The sequence below is a fragment of the Macaca nemestrina genome, chromosome 1 (assembly GCF_043159975.1).
Source record: "Macaca nemestrina isolate mMacNem1 chromosome 1, mMacNem.hap1, whole genome shotgun sequence".
NCBI lineage: Eukaryota > Metazoa > Chordata > Mammalia > Primates > Cercopithecidae > Macaca > Macaca nemestrina.
The window spans coordinates 157,605,410-157,633,289 of record NC_092125.1 but is presented as its reverse complement, the minus strand read 5'-3'; the positions used below and the strand labels follow the sequence as shown (position 1 = coordinate 157,633,289).

The window sequence follows — 27,880 nt, the reverse complement described above, 5'->3', positions numbered from 1 at the left end:
GCACATGCCACCACTCCTGGCTGATGTTTGTATTTTTAGTAGAGATGGGGTTTCACCATGTTGGCCAGGCTGGTCTTCAACTCCTGACGTGAAGTGATCTGCCCACCGTGGCCTCCCAAAGTGCTGGGATTATAGGCGTGTGCCACCATGCCTGTTATATTTTTTGTAATCTAACTTCATTAAATTCAGTGTAGCATTTTTTATAAGATTACTTCATAGGTTATATTGAAGTACATTTTGCATCATACCAGAAGTTACATGACATCATACTGTCCCAGCATTAGTGAAACGAAGTTTGATCCTTGATTAAGGTGGTGACTACCAGATCACTCCATTTTTTTTCCATCCAATTCATATATTTTATACTTCCTTGATTTTCAATGTCATTTCAGGACGTTTTATTACTATACTCTTGGATTTCCTAAACATACATTCATCCTATCAATAGCTGCTGGCTAACCTTCTAATCATTTTCATTATCTCCTTGGAGCAGGTATTCCCAGTTGCCTATTAGTATCTAAAATCCTTACCTTGTTGTGGTAGTCCCACAACACCTTATATTTTGTGGTCTCTTACCAAGCCCCTTTCTATTCCAGCTAAATTAATTTGCTTTTTGTCTTCTACACATGGTCTTTTCATTCTCACCTCTGCCTTCAATATCTGATTGCTTCCTCTGTAATCTCCCCTGTGACTGCCCTGGCTTATCACCTCCTTTATGATTTATCCCAAACCACTAAAATCATTCTCAATATTCAGTTTTTCCCAGTGGTCAAATATTCAGTTTATGGCATATACTTTTATAATTTTCAATACAGTGTTTCTTTCAACTGGAAATAATAAGTTTTCAATATAAGGATTATATTTATTCAAAGCTACAGTAATTGAAAAAGTTGAAATAAGATTAAAATGTGATAAAACTATTTAAAGAATAACTTTTTTGTTTTTATATCCATAGCCACCATCTCTTACATAAGAATATGAGTCAGCATAATGATGATGAATGAAAGTACTGTTCTTTATAAAGTCAAGGAAGCCACCTTGTGAGACTAGGCTATCATTCAGCAGTGTTGTGAATTTTCCTTTCTAATTTCAGGTTAGGTGTGATTTTTATGTGGCCTATATTTCTGGAATTGGGCAGTTTGTTCCAGATGGAACTTTTATGACTATGGTTTGCTAGGAAATACTGCTGGGCTTGCAGATCATTCATTCACTGATAAACTGAATTGACTTTCCCATGTACTTAAGTCAGTTTTTCAGTGTGATGTAGTGAGAGAAAACTGGATTTGGAGTCAGGACAGGGGTTTAAGTACAGTCTCTGCTATTTACCTTATGTGTGACCTTGAGCAAATTCTTTAACCTATGAATTTTATTTACCTCACTACAAAACAAAAAATAATATCTTACCATGAATACTTCATTATGTTGTTGCAAAACACAAATTAGGTATCGTGAAAAATCCCTTGTGATTTATAAAGTGCCATCAAAATACACAGGGTGATTATTTATGTTTTTCAACTCAATAAGGAGATTAATAGCTGCTTTTTGGGAAAAATTTCTAGTTCAAAATAATAAAATATTTGTTTTTGTAAAGTGGGAAAGATAGATTTAATTGGGATTTTAAGAAAGCAATATGGTTGAAAATAAAGAGGAAAAAGGTAATTCATTTTTATCTGAATTCCCTTTTGCCATATATGTCACTCATTTTCTCTGCTGTCTTTATTCCTTCTACATTATAACATTGTGTGTTTTGTTTTGTTTTTGTTTTGGTTTGGTTTTGAAAGTTGTGCAATAACATCTTGGTAATTTTTTTTAAATACTGATCCACCTCCTAGTTTTCAGGCTAGCTTTACCCTGTTGAACAAACTTCTCTACCCTTCGCATCCTTTTTTTCTGACATTTTTGCTGTAAATCATGTTCAATCAGTTAATTACGTGATTAATATTTATGGCATACTTATCATAAAAAAGTCATTCTCTTATTAATGTAAAAATTTAAAAATTCATAATACCTTTCCTGGATTCCATTTATTTGGATAATAAACTATACTGATGACCTACTATATTCATGGTTATATAAAAACAGCTTCTATTCTCAAGAAGACTTCATGTGAGTCTGAGAGACAAACATAGAAAGATCTTAACAATAAAGTTATTGGTATGGAAATGAGAAATAAAGAAGAATTTATAGAGAACAAATCATTTATAAGTTGTTCCAAATGGAGAACCTATTCATTGTAAAATGTGGTAACTTTCAATTATACCAGGTGCTGAGTTTTATTTAGAGAATATTTAGGAATCGTATTGTGAGACTATTTGGAAAGGGATTCATGATCTATTGGTGTGTAACAAATTACCCTAATATGTAGTGGAAGTCACACTCTCTCTCTCCTGCCACATTTTATTGATTAGAAGTCACTAAGTTCAGCCCATATACAAAGAAAAGAGAATTAAATAATCCAGTTCATTAGTACATTTTATACTTTCCATGCAACATTGTCACTAAGCTTTCTGCCTCAACATAATGAGGAGCCCCTCTCCTCCAGTTTCCAATAATGTTTTTCTTATTTTTCTTTAAGTCCTCACCAGCAGCCTCCCCAAAGGCCATTAGGATTCTGTTTACACTCCCCTCAAAGTCCTTTCAGCTTCCTCTCAGTTCTTGGTTCTGAAACTTCTCCCACACTTTACGTTTTTATTACAGCATAGTACCATTTTCTGTGCTAAAATCTTCATTGATTATCTACTGCTGTAAAACAAATTGCCCAAAATGTAGTAGGTTAAAACAATAACAAACATTTTTTATCTTCACAATTTCTGTGGGTTAGGAATGCAAGAGTGGCTTAGCTAGGCATTTCTGCCTCAGCCTCCCTCTTGAGGTTGCAGTGAAGATGTTGGCCAAACTTACACTTATATGAAGGCTTGATGGAGGTGGGATAATCTGTTTCCAAGGTTTCTCACTCTCAGGGCTGCTGAGTATTGTTGGGAGGTTTCAGTTTCTTCCAATGTGGCTACTTGAATGTCCTCATAACATGATGGCTGATCTCCTCTAGAGCAGCCAATCCAAGAAAGCAAGGTGGAAGTGACAATGTCTTTTATGACCTAGTATTAGAAGTTACAAACCATCACTTCTGCCATATTCTATTCATTAGGAGAAAATAATTAAGTCCTACGTCCTGAATGGTATTACCTAGGTTTTCTTCTAGGGTTTTATGGTTTTAGGTCTAACACTTAAGTCTCTAATCCATCTTGAATTCATTTTTGTATAAGGTGTAAGGAAGGGATCCAGTTTCAGCTTTCTACATATGGCTAGCCAGTTTTCCCAGCATCATTTATTAAATAGGGAATCCTTTTCCCATTTCTTGTTTTTGTCAGGTTTGTCAAAGATCAGATGGTTGCAGACGTGAGGTATTATTTCTGAGGGTTCTATTATGTTCCATTGGTCTATATATCTGTTTTAGTACCAGTACCATGCTGTTTTGGTTACTGTAGCATTGTAGTGTAGTTTGAAGTCAGGTAGCGTGATGCCTCCAGCTTTGTTCTTTTGGCTTAGGATTGTCTTGGTGATATGGGCTCCTTTTTGGTTCCATATGAACTTTAAAGTAGTTTTTTCCAATTCTTTGAAGAAAGTCATTGCTAGCTTAATGGGGATGGCATTGAATCTATAAATTACCTTGGACAGTATGGCCATTTTCATATTGATTCTTCCTATCCATGAGCATGGAATGTTCTTCCATTTGTTTGTGTCCTCTTTTATTTTATTGAGCAGTGGTTTGTAGTTCTCCTTGAAGAGGTCCTTCGCATCCCTTGTAAGTTTGATTCGTAGGTATTTTATTCTATTTGAAGTAATTGTGAATGGGAGTTCACTCATGATTTGACTCTCTGTTTATCTGTTATTGGTGTATAAGAATGCTTGTGATTTTTGCACATTGATTTTGTATCCTGAGACTTTGCTGAAGTTGCTTATCAGCTTAAGGAGGTTTTGGGCTGAGACGATGGGGTTTTTAAAATATACAATCATGTCATCTGCAAACAGGGTCAATTTGACTTCCTCTTTTCCTAATTGAATACCCTTTATTTCTTTCTCCTGCCTGATTGCCCTGGCCAGAACTTCCAACACTATGTTGAATACGAGTGGTGAGAGAGGGCATCCCTGTCTTGTGCCAGTTTTCAAAGGGAGGGCTTCCAGTTTTTGCGCATTTAGTATGATATTGGCTGTGGGTTTGTCATAAATAGCTTTTATTATTTTGAGGTAAATTCCATCAATACCGAATTTATTGAGAATTTTTAGTATCAAAAGCTGTTGAATAGACTTCATGTCTAAAACACCAAAAGCAATGGCAACAAAAGCCAAAATTGACAAATGGGATCTAATTAAACTAAAGAGCTTCTGCACAGCAAAAGAAACTACCATCAGAGTGAACAGGCAACCTACACAATGGGAGAAAATTTTTGCAATCTACTCATCTGACAAAGGGCTAATATCCAGAACCTACAAAGAACCCAAACAAATTTACAAGAAAAAAGCAAACAACCCCATCAAAAAGTGGGCAAGGATATGAACAGACACTTCTCAAAAGAAGACATTTATGCAGCCAACAGACACATGAAAAAATGCTCATGATCACTGGTCATCAGAGAAATGCATAACAAAACCACAATGAGATACCATCTCACAGCAGTTAGAATGGCAATCATTAAAAAGTCAGGAAATAACAGGTGCTAGAGAGGATGTGAAGAAATAGGAACACTTTTACACTGTTGGTGGGACTGTAAACTAGTTCAACCATTGTGGAAGACAGTGTGGTGAGTCCTCAGGGATCTAGAACTAGAAATACCATTTGACCCAGCCATCCCATTACTGGGTATATACCCAAAGGATTATGAATCATGCTGCTATAAAGACACATGCACATGTATGTTTATTGTGGCACTATTCACAATAGCAAAGACTTGGAATCAACCCAAATGTCCATCAGTGGCAGACTGGATTAAGAAAATGTAGCACATAGACACCATGGAATACTATGCAGCCATTAAAAAGGATGAGTTCATGTCCTTTGGGGGGACATGGATGCAGCTGGAAACCATCATTCTCAGCAAACTATCACAAGAACAGAAAACCAAACACTGCATGTTCTCACTCGCAGGTGGGAATTGAACAATGAGAACACTTGGACACAGGAAGAGGAACATGACACACCGGGGCCTGTCGTGGGGTGGGGAGGAGTGGGGAGGGATAGCATTAGGAGATATACCTAATGTAGATGACGAGTTAATGGGTGCAGCACACCAACGTTGCACATGTATACATATGTAACAAACCTGTACATTGTGCACATGTACCCTAGAACTTAAAGTATAATAACAAAAAAAAAAGAAAGTAAATAAGTCGAATGCACAATCAAAGGGAGGGGAATTTGGCTTCTCCTTTTGAAATAAGAAGTGTCAGAGAATTTCCAGACACATTTTAAAACCACACAATCTAGATCCTGCTCTTATCCAGTAATCCCTCCAAAAAGATCTTGAAGAGAATGTGCATAAACACACACACACACACACACACACACACACACACACACACACGAGGAAGCAAGGCAAATCTGCAATTTGACCCCAAAGTCCAGCAGCATATAACTCCAGGTCTACAGAGAATTTTTTTACTGAAGCTAGATGGGTGTGAACAACATAAAAGCAGTCCAAAAGGCTCTTATGTGTTCTTCTCCTCCAAAGCTAACCATGCCAGGAAGGGAAAAGTGGAAGGAGCACCTGTGAGAGAAGATAGGAAAGCCAAGAGAGCAGACATGCAGAGCACATTTTCTTTAATGCCTAGAGTTGCTTGCCTCAGGTTTCTCCAAATAGGGTAGTAACTCCAGGGCTTCTTTTGTGTTGGGGAAAAAAAAGTCTGGAAAAGGGGTAACATAGATGATGGAATTTTCTTAGGGCAGCTGTAGTGTTCTTACCATTCCAGGCCTATGAATGAAAAGAGAAGAGGAGTGGCCCAACATATGCATTCTGTAATGTTTGATTAACAAAGAGACTCTACTCAGTAGCATAGTGGTCAGTATCATGTCCTGAAAACTTACCAGTTCATAGCAGCAGACATCTCCTATTTCAAAGCACAATAACCTGGGGACTAGGGTTCAAATTTCCCCAGTTTTTCATTTTTATCCTGTTAATCTAGTTGGCTTAACCATAATAATAATGGTCAATCTAAGTGTGATTGTGGCTCTTGTGGGGAAAATATCAGCAGCACATTGAATAAGTCCCATTGATTCCATTTGTGGGACTCCTTCAGAAATCTTTCCTACTACAGCAATTGAGATCTAATATATGGGCAGTCCAGGCCTTGAGTCCCTTTATGTATGTCCCTTGATATTGTCTCTAGAAGTTTCTGGAATAGATTAAGCCTGGAGACCAAGTTTATCCCATGATCACCATTTGCACTATGCTCACTTCATTCTTCAAGGAAACCTTTTTTTTCATTCCTGCCACCTAAATGATGTTCAACTGCATTGGCCAATAAAACAGGGTAATTAAAGTGAATGTGATTCTAAAGCAAAGCCCAAAACACAGTTACATATCATAAAAAGGCTCCAAATTTTTTGTCACCATATTAAATTTTAGAAATCTCTTCTCGTAATCAACTACTATTCCCACATTCCAGAGTGATTCTCAAACTCTGAGTGATGGTTCTCCTAAGACTTCCAGCTCTTTCTAGGGTGACAGAGGGAGGCAGGTGGAAAATCACGCCTTTCCTACACTGTCTTCCACCATCAGGAAATTGGTAAAATTGGATAAAAGACGAAGTGTCAAACTGTCTCTCCTTCACTAACCCTCTTTTTTTACTTCTTTTCTTTTCTAGCTCATTCTAAACAGATAAAGGAAGGGTTGTTATCAAACAGATTCTGCTGGAAGACCACAATGTAGCAAAGCATGTGGTGGAGAATCTAGCACTGATAGACTCATTAACTCTGAAAGGTGAAAGAAATACCTTGTTCTTAGCAATGAAGTGTTATCATAGTATTGACACAATCCTGTTGGATTAATACAAATGATTTATGTGACCCATCTAGATTCCTGTTCATGTCACTGAAGGTCCTCTTTAATACAAGCCCCATCTACCACTTCTGTGTTGCTCCCCTGACCTGTCCACTGCTTGGGTCATGGGAAACCACTGTCTTTTCCCCACACCTACTGCTGTTTCTATGCTCTGGTTTGTTTTTATATGCTTTCCTGCTCCCTAGGATTGCTCTTCCTTCCCTCTCTTTTTCCCCATCATAATGACCATGGTTGTTGTTTACTCCATCCTTAACTTCCAGATTGAGCAGACCACTTCTTCCTCGCATCCTCATTAAATTCTGGACTCCACATTGAACAGTACCTAGATTGTGATCTCGTTGAGAGCAGAGAGTACCTCTGAGTCTCACCGACCTTTCTGTGTCTAGTACCAAGCACAGTGCCTGGCAAAAATAAGTGTACAATACATAGTGATCTGAATTGAGGTTCTGAATGGAATTTCCTGTATCCAATTTGTTCATCACTCTGTGAGGATCTCTATATCTACTCTTCTATTTTTACTTGGAAGATGCATTTTGGGAACAGGTCATTGAAAACAACTTACATTATGTTTTCTCTGCATTCTCTGATTGCATGCCTTTTGTAAGAATATTTTGTAGACAGTACTTCTGTCACTCTTATGATGTAGGTTAATATCACTGTATTGAATGAATAGCTTATTTATTGAGCTGCTGTTTTTCTCATAGACTCTTTTTCTTTTAGAAAAATATAGCTTTGACAGATAAAGGACCTGGAATATCTATATATAAGAAAAAAGAAAAGATATACTTGGCCTCTAAATTCCTGACACTGTAATAAGCCAACTTTAATAACATTGATTTAATAACTAACCCAACATAGATCTTGAAATCACTCAATCTATAGTTTCTTTAAAGCAAATAATTCAGCCAACAGAGACACGTGAAATGAATGATAAGCAAGGATCATCAATACTATGATATATATTCCATGTCTTGAGTCCCAGAGAATAATGCTGGGATAGTTTCATTCTATAAAGAAGCCAAAACAATTTATGTATTTTGACTATTATGAGAAAAGCAATTGCATAGTAGTTTGTGCTACTGTGTGCTAGGTGCTGTACTTGGTAAATATTTTATTACTTCATTTAGACCTTACTACACTATTGTATGAATCAGCCTTCTCCAGGGAAAAGGGACCAATAAGATTTATCTATCTACATATCTTATTATACATACATACATACATATACATACACACGCATATACACATATATGAAGAGATTTACTAAAAGGAACTGATCTATATGATTATGGAGGCTGGCAAGTCTCAAGTATGCAAGTGGTCAGTAGGCCATAGACTCAAGACAACCAATGGTATAGTTCCAGTCTAAAGGCTGACAAGCTTGAGACCCAGGAATACTAAGACCCGTTCAAGTCCAAAGCAGGGAAAAAGCCAATGTGCATGTCAAAGGCAGTCAGGCAAGAGAAATTCTGTCTTACTTGGGGAATGGTCATCCTTTTTGTTCTATTCAGACCTTCAACTGATTGAATGAGGTCCACCCACATTAGGGTGGGAAATCTCCTTTACTCAGTCTACCAATTTTAATTTCATCCAAATATATCCTCCAAGAAACACCCAGAATAATGTTTGACTAAATATCTGGGCACCCAAGGCCCAGTCAAGTTACCATATAAAATCAATCATCATCACGCCTTAGTATAAGTTCCACGACTATACTATCCCTGCTTTTTAAACGAGAAACAGTGAGAGGTGCTATAATTACTTGTCACATACAACTGGTAAATGACAGAAACTTTGCTCCAACCCAGGTCTGACTGACCAAGGCACAGTGTTTAAAAAGAGATCAGCATCTGGAATTTAGACAGAACTGGGGTTTTTGTGAGAATTACATTTTTAAAAAAATGAACCACAAAAGAATGTATCACTGTGACTGGCACACAAGCTCATTGTAGCTAATATTATTATTAGCATTAAAAGCATTATTATTAATTTGTTAATATTATATAAACCTTTCTATCCTTAGAATAGTTGATAGTGAGAATACCAAAATGGACGTTAAATGAAAATATATGTGACCAATATTTTGTTTGATCATTATCAATCTCTATTCCTTTTCTTGCTTTTGTGATATAGAGATAAAAAATTGTGAGTCACCAGACAATTAATTTCTCCAACATATCTTCTTGTAAAGATAATATTACCTTTGGCAGAGATATACCTCATTCTTGCTGATGTCATTAGAAAATGACAAGGTCAACCAAAATGAGAAATTGACAGCGTTCCTCTCTTTCCAGTTTTTAATAAGTGTTGTCAAAAGAAATAATAATCAGATTTGAACTTGTTTGTCCTTGAAGTGTCTTTTTCTAAAGGCCTCCTAGGAAATCTATTGTAAGATCAAAAGCAGTTGGGAAAAAGTAAAAATCACTTATGTACACTTCCTTACTCTATTCTATGTGATAGAAATAAAATACTTATTCACTGTCAATGACCTGGGCACTGTGATATTTGCATTCTTTTTTCCTAAAGAGTAAAAGAATGTTAGTAAAGGAAGCTCTGATAAATTAATAAGTCATGTGTTCGTTCTACTGTGTAAATACAATACAGACTTTTAGGGAATAAATGGGGTTTTCAGACCTTCAGCCTCCTTTTTAGAGCAATACTTCAGGCAAAATTGTAAAATTAGTTTTTTGTGTGTGTGTATGTGTGTGTGTGTGTATATATATATATATATATTCTTCCTCTGCTATTGAGTCTCCTATCTTCCGTCACCCTCAGGGACCAAAATCTTCATGTTCTTTCATCTTCACATTTTGTGTTCTCAGCAAAGGATGTGGTATCACCTTTGAGATACCATGACATAAGAATTATTGTACTCTTTCCACATATCTCCTTTATAATTGAACAAACTTTGTAATTTAAAAAGCCTTAATTTTAGGCATCAATGGGATTGAGGAGGCATTTGCTAAAATTAGAGAAAACTTCCTTGAGTTGCTGAAATCACAGCGTATAGAAAACAGGCTAATTCTCTGCTTTTCCTAGACATTAAGGCCAGCCTGCTTGTTTCTCATTTTCTATCTAACACAGTCTCTCCATTTCAGCCACGTGGGTCACAGTACTAATCACCCTTACCTGATTTATATTAGGGCTTTCTTTATCTAGAAACCACTAGTACTGAAGAAGCCTAGTCTTCATAGGCAAAGACTTCATGTCTAAAACACCAAAAGCAATGGCAACAAAAGCCATTAGTGCTTTCTTTATCTAGAAACCACTAGTACTGAAGAAGCATAGAATCAATACTATTGTCGGCCGGGCGCGGTGGCTCAAGCCTGTAATCCCAGCACTTTGGGAGGCCGAGGCGGGCGGATCACAAGGTCAGGAGATCGAGACCACAGTGAAACCCCGTCTCTACTAAAAATACAAAAAATTAGCCGGGCGCGGTGGCGGGCGCCTGTAGTCCCAGCTACTCAGGAGGCTGAGGCAGGAGAATGGCGGGAACCCGGGAGGCGGAGCTTGCAGTGAGCCGAGATCGCGCCACTGCACTCCAGCCTGGGCAACAGCGTGACACTCCGTCTCAAAAAAAAAAAAAAAAAAAAAAAAGAATCAATACTATTGTCTTCACTATTGTCTTCACTCAAAATGCCTTCCACTCCTCTCTTGGGCAATCCATGCCCCTTACTTCATCTGAGTACAACTTAATCCAAATTCTCCTCTCTCTAGCACAAACAGTTTAATTGAGAAATGAACCATCCTCCAAAGAAACAACTATATCAGAGTATAATGTAATATATACAACAGTATCCATTTGTGCATGGGCTGGTGATAGATTCATTGTCCCAACCCCTAACAAGCTTATCTTCTTGTAAGGGACACAGAGAGATATACAGAAAAAATAACATAGTGAGGAAGATTCAACAGGAGCAAATGGCCCAGGGTATAATAGGAACATAGAGGAGGGATACCCATGTGTAAGGGTGTATTGTTGTTGGTTGGCTAGCCCTTAGAAACTGCATCATCTTGTTTCTCTAACTTTGCTAAGTAGCCAATGCATTATAGCTATAAAATATATTATTTTATTCTAATAGGACCAATTAAAATATATATCATAAACAATCTTTCCTGCAAAGGCAGTAGTAGTGAGATACATGAGCTCCATTAGATCTTGTTATCTCTTACTCTCAGCATCTCACGCTTAACAACAAAGAGACTGCTGGTTCATATGCAACCCAGCTTCCCTCTCCCTGGTGTGGAAAGGTGCTCACTGAAGTGAAGTCCTCACAGCCATACCAACAAGCAGTGTTTGACATGCGGTTGCCTGCAGAAACAGCCAGATGAAAGGTATTTAAATTTCTTTTTTTTTTCCTTTTTTTAAAATTATACTTTAAGTTCTAGGGTACATGTGCACAATGTGCAGGTTTGTTACATATGTATATTTGTGCCATGTTGGTGTGCTGCACCCATCAACTCGTCAGCACCCATCAACTCGTCCTTTACATCAGGTATAACTCCCAATGTAATCCCTCCCCCCTCCCCCCTCCCCCCTCCCCATAATAGGCCCTGGTGTGTGATGTTCCCCTTCCAGAGTCCAAGTGATCTCATTGTTCAATTCCCACCTGTGAGTGAGAAAATGTGGTACTTTGTTTACTGTTCTTGCGGTAGTTTGCTGAAAATGATGGTTTCCAGCTGCATCCATGTCCCTACAAAGGACACAAACTCATCCTTTTTTATGGCTGCATAGTATTCCATGGTGTACGTGTGCCACATTTTCTTAATCCAGTCTGTCACTGATGGATATTTGGGTTGATTCCAAGTCTTTGCCATTGTGAATTGTGCCACAATAAACATACGTGTGCATGTGTCTTTATAGCAGCATGATTTATAATCCTTTGGGTATATACCCAGTAATGGGATGGCTGAGTCAAATGGTATTTCTAGTTCTAGATCCTTGAGGAATTGCCACACTGTTTTCCACACTGGTTGAACTAGTTTACAGTCCCACCAACAGTGTAAAAGTGTTCCTATTTCTCCACATCCTCTCTAGCACCTGTTGTTTCCTGACTTTTTAATGATTGCCATTCTAACTGCTGTGAGATGGTATCTCCTTGTGGTTTTGATTTGCATTTCTCTGATGGCGAGTGATGATGAGCATTTTTTCGTGTGTCTGTTGGCTGTATAAATGTCTTCTTTTGAGAAGTGTCTGTTCATATCCTTTGCCCACTTTTTGATGGGGTTGTTTGCTTTTTTCTTGTAAATTTGTTTGGGTTCTTTGTAGGTTCTGGATATTAGCCCTTTGTCAGATGAGTAGATTGCAAAAATTTTTTCCCATTCTGTAGGTTGCCTGTTCACTCTGATGGTAGTTTCTTTTGCTGTGCAGAAGTTCTTTAGTTTAATTAGATCCCAATTGTCAATTATGGCTTTTGTTTCCGTTGCTTTTGGTGTTTTAGACATGAAGTCCTTGCCCGTGCCTATGTCCTGAATGGTATTACCCAGGTTTTCTTCTAGGGTTTTTATGGTATTAGGTCTATCATTTAAGTCTCTAATCCATCTTGAATTAATTTTCATATAAGGAGTAAGGAAAGGATCCAGTTTCAGCTTTCTACTTATGGCTAGCCAATTTTCCCAGCACCATTTATTAAATAGGGAATCCTTTCCCCATTTCTTGTTTTTGTCAGGTTTGTCAAAGATCAGATGGCTGTAGATGTGTGGTATTATTTCTGAGGGCTCTGTTCTGTTCCATTGGTCTACATCTCTGTTTTGGTACCAGTATACCATGTTGTTTTGGTTACTGTAGCCTTGTAGTACAGTTTGAAGTCAGGTAGCGTGATGCCTCCAGCTTTGTTCTTTTGACTTAGGATTGTTTTGGAAATGCGGGCTCTTTTTTGGTTCCATATGAACTTTAAAGCAGTTTTTTCCAATTCTGTGAAGAAAGTCATTGGTAGCTTAATGGGGATGGCATTGAATCTATAGATTACCTTGGGCAGTATGGCCATTTTCACAATATTGACTCTTCCATTTCTAAGGCACTAGGAGATTATAGAGAGCAATGATTGGCTTGCTTACCGGCACAGTGGCTCACGTCTGTAATCCCAGCCTGACCAACATGGAGAAACCCCATTTCTAATAAAAATACAAAATTAGCCAGGTGTGGTGGTTCATGCCCATAATCCCAGCCACTCAGGAGGCTGAAGCAGGAGAATCGCTTGAACCGGGAGGCAGAGGTTGCAGTGAGCCGAGATTGTGCCATTGCACTCCAGCCTGGGCAATAAGAATGAGACTCCACCAAAAAAAAAAAAAAAAAAAAATTGGCCTGCATAGATTTGAGTTTATCACTTACCAACAGTTTGACATGGGAAAGAGGATTAAACTCTTCATGGCTTGATTTTCTTATCTATAAAATGGAGTAATAGTACTACCTCATAGGATTGATATGAGAAAGAAATGAGATAAAGTTCTTCACACTGCACCTAACTTAGCATATTAGTTTTCTAAGCCTGCTGTATAAAATCAGCACAACTAAGTAGTTTAAAACAACAGAAATTTGCTGGGCATGGTGACTCATGCCTATAATCGCAGCACTTTGGGAGGCCAACGTGGGTGGATTACTTGAGGTCAGGAATTCTAGAACAGCCTGGCCAACATGGTGGAACCCTGTCTCTACTAAGAGTACAAAAATTAGCCAGGTGCGATGGTGCACACATGTAATCCCAGCTACTTGGGAGGCTGAGGAGAGAGGATCGCTTGAACCCAAGAAGCAGAGGTTACAGTGAGCTGAGATTACACCACTGCACTCCAGCCTGGGTGACAGAAAAGACTCCATCTCCATCTCTCACCACTCCTATTCAACATAGTGTTGGAAGTTCTGGCCAGGGCAATCAGGCAGGAGAAAGAAATAAAGGCTATTCAATTAGGAAAAGAGAAAGTCAAATTGTCCTTGTTTGCAGATGACATGATTGTATATTTAGAAAACTCCATCGTCCCAGCCCAAAATCTCCTTAAGCTGATAAGCAACTTCAGCAAAGCCTCAGGATACAAAATCAATGTGCAAAAGTCACTAGCATTCTTATACACCAATAACAGACAAACAGCCAAATCATGAGCAAACTCCCATTCACAATTGCTTCAAAGAGAATAAAATACCTAGGAATCCAACTTACAAGGGACGTGAAGGACCTCTTCAAGGAGAACTACAAATCACTGCTCAGTGAAATAAAAGAGGACACAAACAAATGGAAGAACATTCCATGCTCAGGATAGGAAGAATCAATATCGTGAAAATTATCATACTGTCCAAGGTAATTTATAGATTCAATGTCATCCCCATTAAGCTACCAACGACTTTCTTCAAAGAATCGGAAAAAACTGCTTTAAAGTTCATATGGAACCAAAAAAGAGCCCACATTGTCAAGACAATCCTAAGCCAAAAGAACAAAGTTGGAGGCATCTCGCTACCTGATTTCAAACTATACTACAAGGCTATAATAACCAAAACAGCATAGTACTGGTACCAAAACAGAGATATAGACCAATGGAACAGAACAGAGCCCTCAGAAATAATACCACACATCTACAACCATACGATTTTTGATAAACCTGACAAAAACAAGAACTGGGAAAAGGATTCCCTATTTAATAAATGGTGCTGGGAAAACTGGCTAGCCATATGTAGAAAGCTGAAACTGGATCCCTTCCTTACATCTTATACAACAATTAATTCAAGATGGATTAAAGACTTAAATGTTAGACTTAAAACAATAAAAACACTAGAAGAAAACTTAGGCAATACCTTTCAGAACATAGGTACAGGCAAAGACTTCATGTCTAAAACACCAAAAGCAATGGCAACAAAAGCCAAAACTGACAAATGGGATCTAATTAAACTAAAGAACTTCTGCACAGCAAAAGAAACTACCATCAGAGTAAACAGGCAACCTACATAATGGGAGAAAATTTTTGCAATCTACTCATCTGACAAAGGGCTAATATCTAGAATCTACAAAGAACTTAAATTTACAAGAAAAAAAAAAAACCATCGAAAAGTGGGCAAAGGATATGAACAGACACTTCTCAAAAGAGACATTTATGCAGCCAACAGACACTGAAAAAAATGCTCATCATCGCTGGGCATCAGAGAAATACAAATCAAAACCACAATGAGACACCATCTCACACCAGTTACAATGGTGATCATTAAAAAGTCAGGAGACAACAGGTGCTGGAGAGGATGTGGAGAAATAGGAACACTTTTACACTGTTGGTGGGACTGTAAACTAGTTCAAGCACTGTGGAAGACAGTGTGGTGATTCCTCAAAGATCTAGAACTAGAAATACCATTTGACCCAGCCATCCCACTACTGGGGATATACCCAAAGGATTATAAATCATGCTGCTATAAAGACACATGCACACGTATGTTTATTGCATCACTATTCACAATAGCAAAGACTTGGAACCAACCCAAATGTTCATCAATGATAGACTGGATTAAGAAAATGTAGCACATAGACACCATGGAATACTATGCAGCCATTAAAAAGGATGAGTTCATGTCCTTTGGGGGGACATGGATGCAGCTGGAAACCATCATTCTCAGCAAACTATCACAAGGACAAAAAACCACACACCTCATGTTCTCACTCGTAGGTGGGAATTGAACAATGAGAACACTTGGACACAGGAAGGGGAACATGACACACCGGGGCCTGTCGTGGGGTGGGGGGAGCGGGGAGGGATAGCATTAGGAGATATACCTAATGTAAATGTTGTGTTAATGGGTGCAGCACACAGACATGGCACATGCATATATATGTAACAAACCTGCATGTTGTTCATGTGTACCCTAGAACTTAAAGTATAATAAAATAAATAAATAAAATGATATAACAAATGTATGAAAAAAAAGAGGCTGGAGGGAACATGTTCGCCCCTTCTACCATGTGAGGACCCAACAAGAAGTGGCCATCTGTGAAGATGGGCCCTCAACAGCCACTATCTGCTGGCACCTTGATCTTGGACTTCCCAGCCTCCAGAACTATAAGCAATAAATTCCTGTTATTTATAAGTTAAAAATAAAAAAATTTAAAAAGAATCCATCTCAAATTAATAATAATAATAATAATAATAATAATAATAATAATAATAAACAGAAATTCATTGTCTCACAGTTCTAGAGGCTAGTATTCAGAAATCAGTGTGTCAGCAGGGCCATGCTTCCTCTGAAGGCTCTAGTGAAGAGTCTTTCCTTGCCTCTGTCAGCATCTGGTGGTTGCTGGCAATCCTTGGCGTTCCTACATTTGTGGACACATCTCTCCAACTTCTGTCTCTGCCATTATGTGGCTTTCCTTGTGTCTGTCAGTGACTTCATGGGGTCTTCTTTTGAAGTCACCAGTCTTTGGATTTAGGGCCCACTTCTATCCAGTATGGTCTCATCTTAATTTAATTAATTACAACTGCAAAGACCTTATTTCCAAAAGAAGTCACATTCACAGGTTCCAAGTGAACATGAATTTTGAGGGACACTATTCAGCTCAGTACATCTAATAGTCATGGAATAACTGTTAGTTAAAACACATTCACTTGTTTCACCACATAAAAAATCCCAAAGCATAAGTTCACCCACTCACACAGAGGGGATTTGGGGAAGATAGAGACTTAAACATGGCCTTACTTTTCTTCATCCCCCACTCCGCCTTATCCATTTCTGATTCTAAGAGCAGATGGGGCTTCCAGTAGAAGGCTTTAAGGGTGGGAATGAGGTTGTTCGAGGGAGTGGGTACAGGAACAACTTTTTTCTGGGTCACTCCCGGGGGAGAGTTGATATCAGAATGCATGGTTTCCCTGAATTTCAAGGAGCTTTGGAGTAGCTTAACAGGCAGGCTGAGTCCTTTCTTACCCAGAGAATGAGCAAATGGGATGAAATTGGGTACAGAGGTGATGGATGGGGCCCAACAGCCTCATTGCTACTATAGTGCTTCTTCCCCAAAAAACAGAGACCAGGTGTGCCTTCTTCCATTTGCCTTTGGTCATTCAAGGTGCCCTAGAAGCTGCATCCGAACTCCAATAAGCAGACAAAGGAAAATAACAAGCACATCATGGGTCCAGGTAGAGACTAAAGAAAGGAGCATGCCTCTTGGAATGGACTCTTATTGAAATGCAGCTGCTTAGAGAAGACAAAGGATAACCTGGATAAAAAAAACAAAAAGCAGACTTAAGGATATACAAGGAAAGCACAAAATAGATTGTCCAGAATTGAAAACATAATTTACAAATGAAACATCAGTAGATGAAGAAAGAAGAACATAGTTCCTGTCTAGAGCTATGTGCTGATTTGAGACATCAGATTTCTGAAGACACAGAGCAAATATTTACATTCAAAAAATGAAATCATGATGGAAAAGAGAACAGACTTAGAGAAAAGATCTATGGAGCCTAAAATGGAAAAAATAGAAATTCCAATTTAAAAAAAAGCAATAGATGGATGAGAGAGCTAAAAAAAAGACCTGACTACTGTTTGAAAGTGCATACCACATTTTAGGAAAGACTGAAAGGAAAAGACTTAACTAGGCATATCCTGGTAAAATTCCTAAATTCCAGTATAAAGAGAAAACCTCACAAAATTCCAGGCAGAAAGAAAAAGTGGTTAATTAGACAAAACAATCAGACTGTCTTTGAATTTCAGCAATACTTGAAGTGGTAGAATAACATCCACAGATGGCTTAGAGAAAAGGACTAAAACCTAATGATCCAATACAGAGGCAATATACAATTCATGGGTCATGCAAAAGGAAAGATGTTTTGGGCCCTGTGCTCTACCTAAGGAAAATACATGAGAAAGGACACCAAACAAATAAGTTGGAACAGAGACTTAAATGTAAGGGAAGATGAAGAAGAGAGGAAAACATGTTTAGAAACAAGAAAGGATGCTTAACTGAAGATATAAAAGGAGCCACAGATACAATATAGAGAATACTAAGTGTAACTTTTTAACAATAAATTTGAAGACCTAGAGGAAATAGATGTTTTCCTAGTAAAATGCAAATGATGAAAGTTGGCATAAGAAGAAATAGAAAACTTGATAGGCCAATTCATGTAGAAGACATTGAAAGTATAAAAAAGATCACTATTTAAGAAGGACAGCAGAATCAGAAAGTTTCTCAGCTGAATGTTATCTAACTTTTAAAAGAACAGTTAATTCTCGTGTTTTTTAAAACTATTTCATATATAGAAAAAGATGAGAAGTAACAAGATTCATTTTATAAACCCAATTCATTTTATGAGTTCAGCATTAATATGGAAGGTTGACAAATAGTGAAAAAAGGAAATTATAGCCAACTCCAATTATGAATATAGAGGTTGCCAATATGAGGGTCGGGAAGAGAAGGATAAGGAACTTTGAGAGTATCGAATCCTGAAAATAATAGTTTATTTCTGCCCTTCATCAATCAAAACTAGATTTGACATTGATATATGACAGAATAGCCAAAATTACAGTGGCTTAAATGTGACAAATTTAACTTTCCAATTCATAAAAAAAGTCAAGAGCCAGGTTGTCCATGACTGACACACTGACTCTTCAAAGTTATCAGGAACCCAGGCATTGTCTTTTGTCATCGCTAGACTTCATTCTCCTAGTCCAAGGTGGCTGCCAGAGCTCCAACACTCACACACATCTGCTACATCTGTAGCAGCAGGATAGAGAAAGGGATACAGGAAAAAGTTACAAAAGGCGTATACTAATTATATTTTAATGTGGGTTACCTGAAATTGCCAGTCAGCACTGCTGTTTATAGCTTGCTGGTAAGAATTTAGTCTATTTGCCACATCTAGTTGCAAAGAATGCTGGGAGTGTGTGTTCGTTTTTTTTTTTTTTTTTTTTTAATCACCTTGGCCATAGGCACCATTACAAATCAGAGCTTCTGTGACATAGGAAGTGGGAGAGATCAGATATTGAGATCCAAAACTAGCTACCTCTGTTCCATGTTTCCTGGGACAAAAGCAACTCCCTGTCTGCAGGAAAGAAGTACATTAAAGTAGGCAGTGTTGAAGAATGGCTTTCCTTCCATGTTTCCTTCCATGTTGTTCCTTTAAGATGCCAATGTTCCTAAAAAGGTTACCTCCCAACTCACATCCTAAATAGCATAGTCCAGAGGGCAATCCATCTCCACATGGATGTCAAAAAGGCATTTCAAACCTGACATTTATAAAATAGAGCACTTGCTCTATTGGCACCCCTGTCCAAACCTATTTCTTCTCCAGTCTCAGCTCTCATACAATACCATCACCTGGCCAAATGCTCAAACCAAAAACCTTGGAGTAATTTTTTATTCCACTCTTGTCTTCACTACTCCCCTACCCCCTTACCTTCATTGCATTAGTTCTACCTCCAAAATCTAACCCAAACCTACCCACTGCCCTCCATCACCACTATTTTCAACCCTTGTCCAAGCAACCATCAACTCTTGCCTTGTTGCCGAAATATCCTACCTAGTCTTTTCCTTTCCAACCTCAGCAACTAATGATCTGTTCTCCGCATTGGAGACTGAATGATATTTTTACAATCTTTTTTTATTTGATATTTAAAAATTAAAATAATAATTTTATTTCATCAGTTGAAACAACACAATCCAAATGTACATAAAGACAAATCTAGTCGTCTTCCCTGTTACCCACACCCCTCTGAGGTCACTTATTAACCTCCCGGTTTGTCTTTTTCCTCACCAATGTCTGTTTACACATGAACTTATACACTCAAACAGATACACGGATTTTACTTATGTTTTCTGAAAAACAGTGCTCATTATTCAGCTTGTTAGCTTGTATTTTTATTTTTTATGTACATTGTATCATGTCTTGAGGAGGGGAGTCTCTTATTTTCAATAGGGAGAGTTAAGCCTCTTTTAACTTGTATTTGCCCAGTTGGCATAGTCTGAGCTAGGTAGGAATTAAAGAAGTAAGTGGCTGAACTAGGAATTAGAAACCAGTGGGCTAGCAGTTTGCCACATCATCTCTTAAGCAAGCTATAGGTAAACAGGAAAATGTCAACTGCATTCAAATAACTTTTCTGAACCCAAGGTACATTCTTTAGAAATGCCACTGTATTTAAACAGCTACCTTGTGTGCATGCTCATGGTTGTCTAAGTGCCCACCCTAAAGGTTGTGCCAACTTACATTCCCGTCAGTATTTTGTGTTGCCCTTTTCCCGCCATCCCTGTTAAATTTGGGTGAAAGTGATCTATCCCTTTTAATAAATTACTCTTGTTTAAAAAGATAGGGAGCTGTGGACTGCCTACCTCATTATCGGGGTGCAGAGTAAACAGTTGAAGAAATATTTTTAGAATGTCAGACTTCTTCTTAGTAGTTTAATAAAACAACAACTGAAAAATCTACTTCCTGACATGACTTTCATTCACAGTTGAAGTCGGGAAGCAAGAACTGGTTTGAATAGGTTTCTGTTTTATTTGAACAACTTGGTTATTTCATATTGGAGTTCACTGGTAGGTCATATGCTGATAAACCATTTTCCAAACTTTAAAAATGATTGCTGATCTAGATTAGAAAATAAGTAGATTTGGAAATGCTCTGAAAGCCATTGGTGAGAAATACTCTGTGTCAGCTTTCAGATAAGCGTGACTGTCCATGAGCTCCCTGGTCATTTAGGGAAGCTGAGCTATTGCCTATGAAACTTCCTGTGCAGTGTCTATGGCGAAGTGAGCTGAAAGCTCCATATGGTTGAATGAACTGAAGAGCAGAATGCCCGTTGGCTACGTGTTCCAGGATCATCGGCAATGTCTGGGTTTCCAGTTGGCCACACAGAAAATGGGTTGCTTATAAATTATTGTTTTAGTGTCAGCAAATAAAGTTATCATGGGTCGTATTTCCTTTTATACTGGATAGAGTTTCACTTTTGAAAAGATCTTTGCATAGTGTGTTTCTTAGTTTTTTCTTTTTTTTTTTTTTTTTTTTCCAGTGAGTGCTGGGAGCTTAGAATTGCAACAGCCTCCCTCTGTTTAGCCTTTTTTTTTTTTTTTTAACATTTCCAATTTTTTGCTGCATTTCATGAGAGTTCTAATGTCCTAGTCACACTACAATGATTTTCATTTATAGGATAAAATGGCACCCACAGCATCAAATTAAACTTTTTAAATTAAATCAGTGGTTAAAAAATTAACCCTGTGAATAACAAACATGTATATTATATATATATATAACTAACATATATTTAACAAATTATAGTTTGCAATGCCTCTCAATGCATATTTTATTCAACCCTCGTGCCAATTATGTGAAGTTGGAATTACTGTCCTCCCTATTTTGCAAATAAGAGTTGGGTTACAGGAAGAATAAGTGACTTGCCCAAGTCATACACCAATAACTGGTGGAAGTAGAACTCATGCCCATTTTTTTTTCACATTCTAAGTCCTATATCTTGTCTCCTCCTTAGAAGCAGCAGTATTGATTCATTCACTGTTTATTTACTCAAATGTTTAACAAATGTAACAAAAACAGTGTTGGCACTGAGTTGGTTCTTAAAACACAGGAAACAATAGGACACAATCCCTGCTTTGATGAAGCTTGTAGTCAAATGGGGGAAGACAGTCAGGTAAACAGGAAGTGATAACACAGAAATGTCCATGCTTTGTTAGATAAACTACAGGGAATAATGGGAGCCGTAGAGAGGCACCTAACACAGTGGCACAGAGGGAATGATGGAGTGGTCAGCAAAAGCTTTCTGGAAGAAGTGATGTTTAAGATGAGACAGTAAATAAGAATTTGTGGTATGAAACAGAGAAGAATATTCTGGGCTGATTGAGCAGCATGTGCAAAGGCCCTGAGGCAGGACAAATCTTGCTTTGGAAGGGAAGTGCTTAATAGGCCAGCATGACTCAAATACTAAGTGGGGATCAGAGTCATAAGACAGTCAAGGGAAAGCTGAGCAAGCTGGGCCTTGAGACGATGTTAAGGAAAGCCCTTGCAAATCTCCTAGGTGGAGAATAATGTGTTGGCTATACTAACTTGTATTAGTCTGTTCAGGCTACCATGACAAAATACCATAGGCTGAGTGACTTAAACAACAGAAGTTTATTTTCTTACAGTTCTGGAGGCTAGAAATCTAAGATCAAAGTGCCAGCAGGGTTGGGATCTGGTGTTGCATCTCTTCCTAGCATGTATATTGCCACTGTCTCACTATCCTCACATGATCTTTTCTCTGTGTGTGTGCACAAAAAGAGAGATCTTTGAGAGCTCTTCCTTTTCTTATAAGGACCCCAGTCTTATCTGTTTATGGATCCAGCCTTATGTTCTCATTTAACGTTATGTTCTCATTTAATCATGAAGGCCCTATTCTAAATACAGTCACATTGGGGGTTAGGGCTTTAACAAAATGAATTGTAGGGATCAAAATCCAGTGTTATAGCACTACCTGAAGAAGGCTACTCTGGCATGAGTTTGGAATGAATGGGAGATGAAGTGAGACTAGAGTAAGGGAGGGCAGATAGGAGATTATAGTAATAAAAGAGGTGACGGATGACAGTGGCCTGTACTGATGCCTGGTGACTATATCTCATCACCCAAGTATCTGTGGCAATTTCATTTGGTGAACAAAAGGCAGACCTGCCTGAGCACTGTCTAAAGCTAGCAATGTGAAGAAAGGACTCCAGGTTCCTAAACTACCCCAACAACAACCATAGAGCCCCCAGTAATGCAAATTTCACTCAGCTGGCTGCCCAGTTAATGTGCCAAATCTTTGAATTGGTTTATAGTTTACCTTCTCCAGATACACAGAAACTTCTTCCTTGATGATAGTTTTTGCCTGCTTAGTCAAAAGCATGCAACTGACATGTAGTAGACATCACAGCCACTCTGACTGGTTTTATGTGATAAGAGTTGTAGTTGTCTGAGAATTAGATACTGATTCATGTCATGTTTCATGTATTAGATTCTCATCTAATCAAAACATTGCAAAAACATCATCTCCTAAATGTGAAATTACTCTGTGAATAAATCATAACGGGAAGCTTTCAGGCAAGCCATATTTAGGAAATGAAATTTAAGTAGGAGAAATTACAAAAGGGATAGGGCAAACAATTACAGTTCTGAAAATAATCATTTATACTCTCCTAGTACTTGGTGTTGGAGAAGCAATGTGGCGAATAGAAGAGAAATGCAAATTGAGAGAGTCTACTCAATTAAGCAGGATATCATCCTCTGCTACTTACAGAAAATAAAATCTAACCTCCTTAGCATGGCATACGAAGCCTTTCAGGGTGTTTCCTCACCAGGCTGTTCTGCCTTGTATTCTTCCCTCACATGTTTCCCCCTTCCTGGACTATCCTTTTCTTGTTTGCCTATTGGTCAAATTCCTATTTACTTCTCAAGTTTTTGCTTAAGCATGACTTCCTCTCTGACAGTTTTTCCATCTTCTGTGCTTCCCCACCCACTACATTAAGTTCTTTTTCCCTGCATTTCTATTGTACCCTGTTATGCTTCCATTACAGTACATTATGAATGCACATACAGTTAATCTTCATTTTTCACAGATTCCATATTTGTGAATTTTCCTAATGCTAAAATTTATTTGTAACCCCTAAATTGATATTTGCATCACTTTCCTAGTCATTGTGGACACATGCATGCATAATGGCAAAAATATTGCTTCACCTGACACACATTCCCATCTGAGATCAAGTTAAGGGACACTCTGCTTTCTTCCTTTACCTCTCATACTGTGAACATGTGTCCATTTTGCAGTCTGTTTGGTGCCATGTTGTCTCATTTTTGTGCTTTTCATTGGTGATTTCCCCATCTAGAATGGCCCCCAAAGATAGTGCTGAAGGACTGGCTGGTGTGCCTAACCACAAGAAGTCTCTGATGTGTCTTAAAAAGAAAATACGTCTGTTAGGTAGGCTTCACTTAGGCATGAAGTATAATGCTGTTGGCTAGCACTGTATTCAATGCCAATGAATCAACAATATTTATTAAATAAGGTATTTTTAAACAGAACGCCGCATAAAACAAGGTTACATATTGATGAGTGGACAAAAAAAATTTTGTGACCAGAGGTTCACAGGAACTTAACCCCATGTTTCCCCTTGGAGCAATGGTTCAATATTTGATAATTTAGCATTTGCAATGACTTTATAGAATATGATTCTCATGAATAATGAGAAACAACTATATTCATATATTTGTGTACCTATAAAATTCCTTGAGAAATGAAACCATCACCTTTGTGTACCTAACACTAGCATTATGGTTAATATAAGCACACGGTTGGTGCTTAATATTCTTGACAATAATACCAAGGGATATTTCAAATACTGATTTCATTGGCCATTACAGGTTCTTCCTTATGCCAGTCTACCAAGAATACCTGCTTAAAGGCCAGGCAATTACAAGTCCCTTTTAAATATTAGCTTGGGCATAAGCTCTTAAAAAATTGTTAATGGTCTTAAACATTTATTGATTTAAAGGGATTGTGGCATTACTGAGTTGGGAGTTGAATAACTCTAGGAAAATTCAAGACATTATCTAGTATACACAGACAGACAGAGGCCACTTAAAACAGATTTGCTACAGCAGTGGGTTTCAATGGTAGGGCCTAGGAATTTGTATCTTTAACAACGACCCTTCATATGTAAGATGTTAACAAAACACCATGAGAAACAGTGCTATCAGGTGTTCCTTACTTAGTTGTCTTCTCTGGGGATACCCAAAGGGATCTTTAACTCTGGTAATTTTTCAGAGAACTAAAGCATTTTTGTGATGCCATAAATTTTAAATATTTTACCATCTGTGTGCATTTACAAAAAACTCTTCTGGGTCTATTTCACCTTTTTTTCACTAAGGAGCAAGTGGTGATCAGTTTGACTAAGAGTTCAGCTTAATTCTACAATGTCTTTTAGTGTCTTTCACTGCTCTTGGCCCATGCAGTCCACTCTGAGCTGGGATATTAGCTTCAAATTTGGGTGCTCTCTTAAGGCTAAGTTTTAGGGTAGCATCAGGATAGGCTAGGTTACACTGTGTTAGCAAGCAACCCCCAAATTCTCTGAGTTTGAAAGATGAAAGTTTATTTTTTTCTAATACTACATGCTTAACTTGTGGTGGCAGGGACAGTGCCCACTAATGCTCATTCAGGCACCCAGGATGATGGAAGAATTATAATTTTACAACATTTCTATTTCAACACGGGGGTTCGGGGTTTGCTGTGACAGTGAAAATAAGCATGGAGGATAATGCGCTAGATCTTAAACGCACCTGTTCAGTAGTGGCACATCATTTCTGTTCTCATTCCATTGGCCAAAGCAAGCCACTGGCTATGCCTAACTCCAAGAGAACAGAGAAGTATAATCTTCAGTATTCCCAAAAGGAGAGAAGAGAAATATTGGGGAATATTTGTAATTCCTACTATAATCTAATAACTAAATACTAGATTATTCACCTTTTCCCCCACATCTAGAATACACTCCTTACCCTTGCTCCCTGCAAGAGAGAGAACTCCAAATCCCCATGAAACACTATGAACTAAAAAGAGGGACCCCTCCCTCCCTCCCTACCTTTCCTATAGAATAGGACAGGATAATGTCAATAAACGTTCACATTCTGTGAGAGGAAGAATGGTAGACATATAACAGTAACTGGTCTGGAGCAATTCTGAAAACTCACTAGGCATGTGTTGATTTCCTACATTGGAGGTAGAGAACATTCCTTGATTTAACTCCATTCAGATCTCTAGGAGAGTCTCCCAGTCCATTAATCCCTACAGCCCTTGGCTTGGCCTTCTAGGAGGTACTTTCTTCTCTATTATCATCCTTGGCCATGAAGTGTGCTTTGGGTGATGCTGCCATCTCAACATGGGTCTTCAGGCTTTGCTGTGTCAGAAGTGAAGAATCATACTCCGAATTTTAAATGCTTCTGCAATAAAGTGCATTGTGTCATTTTGTTGGCCAAAAACAGATGAAAACTAACTGAAATGGGTAGGGTCATGTAATCTTCCCATGTGCTCAGGAGAGAAGAACTCAAATACAGTGGTAAGCCTTGGTATTGTTTACCACACTTAGTTTCTATTTATGAGCTTACTTGCTTAAAGAGCAGAGTTCCAGCAGACAGACTAGGGCTCAGGGCTGGCTTTGCTATTTACTTTCCCTGAGAATTTAAATAAATTACTAACCTGTTAAATAAACCTCAGTTTCCTTATCTATAAAATAGAGATTATTAAGAGTACCTTCCTCCATGGGTAGCTCCAAGGATAAATGCATGTCAAGTATATAGCAGCAAAGTGTGTGGCAAAGTAAATTCTCTCAAATGTTAGCTATGGTGTTTACTACCCTCCTGATCACAGCATTCTGTGCTGGAAAATTCTGGAGACTACATTCTTTTCACAGAATAGGTCTTCTCAGCTGTGGGGTTTATAATCCACCCCCTGCTCCCACTGGATTATTGTTGAATGCAATGGAATAATGAAGAGGGATTTTTGTTGTTGTTATTGTTTGTTTATTTGTTTTTCTAAGACAGAGTCTCACTTTGTAGACCAGGCTGAAGTGCAGTGGCATGATCTGGGCTCAGTACAACCTCCACCTCCTTGGTTCAAGCAATTCTCCTGCCTCAGCCTCCCGAGAAGCTGGGATTACAGGTGCCCAACACCACACCCAGCTAATTTTTGTATTTTTAGTAGAGATGGGGTTTCACCATGTTGTTCAGGCTGGCCTCGAGCTCCTAACCTCAATTGATCTGCCAGCCTCAACCTCCCAAAGTGCTGGGATTACAGGCATGTTGAAGAGGGATTTTATGAGTCTTTTGTTGGGCAGGGCTTCTTTCTGAGAGCCCCCATTTTTGTAGCACCATGACACTTGCTGCACAGCATCGTTAATCATCTTTCTGGCACAGTAGTTAGGGAAATTTTATTTATTCACTTCATGCCCACCAGCCAAAGACTCCCTCTAAGACCATCTGTTTCATTGCTTGAGTCATTGAACACAATAGGACAATATACAAAGATTTCTGAGAAAAAGCTGAATTTCAGCAAATTCAGGATAAATTACAGGAAATCAATGAATGATAATACTGTGAGGTTAAAAAGTACTCTCTTAAGAATATGTCCTTTGAGCCTTCTGGGTACTGCTAATGACATCTCTTTTTTTCACTATCTTGAAGCAAGATTCATAAAGGATGTTGTCTAATTCCTCCGCACCAATGGAAAAATGCCCAGCTGACTCCCACAAAGCATTTTGGAAACTCATGATGTATCGGGAATTATAATTATCACCTGGAAGATGAAAATATGGGAGATTGCTTCTTGCCCTCAAGGAATTTCCAATCCAGTGGGAAGAATATGGATAGGTGAGCTGAAAATTCCATACAATGTGTTAAATACTCCAACCGAAGATTAAACAACATGAAATGGATTCTCAAACAAAAAAACAACTTAGGTCTACCTAACTTAGGTTTACCTGCAGTGTTAAGATTTAGTTTAGTTGCCATGGCATGTGGACTGAATTGATCATCAAAATGCAGTTGGTAATTTTGTACTGTGACATATCTAGACCACTAAATCATGTTCACTTTATTATCTTGGGATAATAAACCAGAGTTTTGGATCCTATGAGATCTCCCTTGGCCTTATTACATTTTATAACAGCCGGATAACCTGTTACATTCATTTTGTTTGTTTATTTTTATCCTGGCCTTGTTTGTAAAGAACTGTATATAAAATAAAACACTCCGTTGATTGACACATTGGCATCTGGCCATCCCTAATCAAAATTCATAACTTCACCTTTCTAGTGTCTCTTCCTCAGGAAACTCAGAGATAGATTGGTGAATATGATCTATCAATT

General features: G+C 38.2%; 1 long non-coding RNA gene across 6 annotated transcripts in view; it reads left to right on the top strand.

Moving 5' to 3' along the window:
• The window catches only part of LOC105482665 (uncharacterized), a 64,727-nt gene extending 37,095 nt beyond the window's left edge, over positions 1-27,632 (top strand). For 3 of the 6 annotated variants that reach the window (XR_011619740.1, XR_987748.2, XR_011619744.1), the window contains 2 exons: positions 11,235-11,390; positions 27,198-27,632. This is a non-coding gene — a long non-coding RNA (uncharacterized lncRNA). Of the gene's footprint in view, positions 1-6,858; positions 6,975-11,234; positions 11,391-23,854; positions 23,947-27,197 lie in introns of all 6 variants that reach the window. The other 3 variants (XR_011619743.1, XR_987750.2, XR_987751.2) reach the window with 3 other exon arrangements.
• Positions 27,633-27,880: the final 248 nt, after the last annotated feature.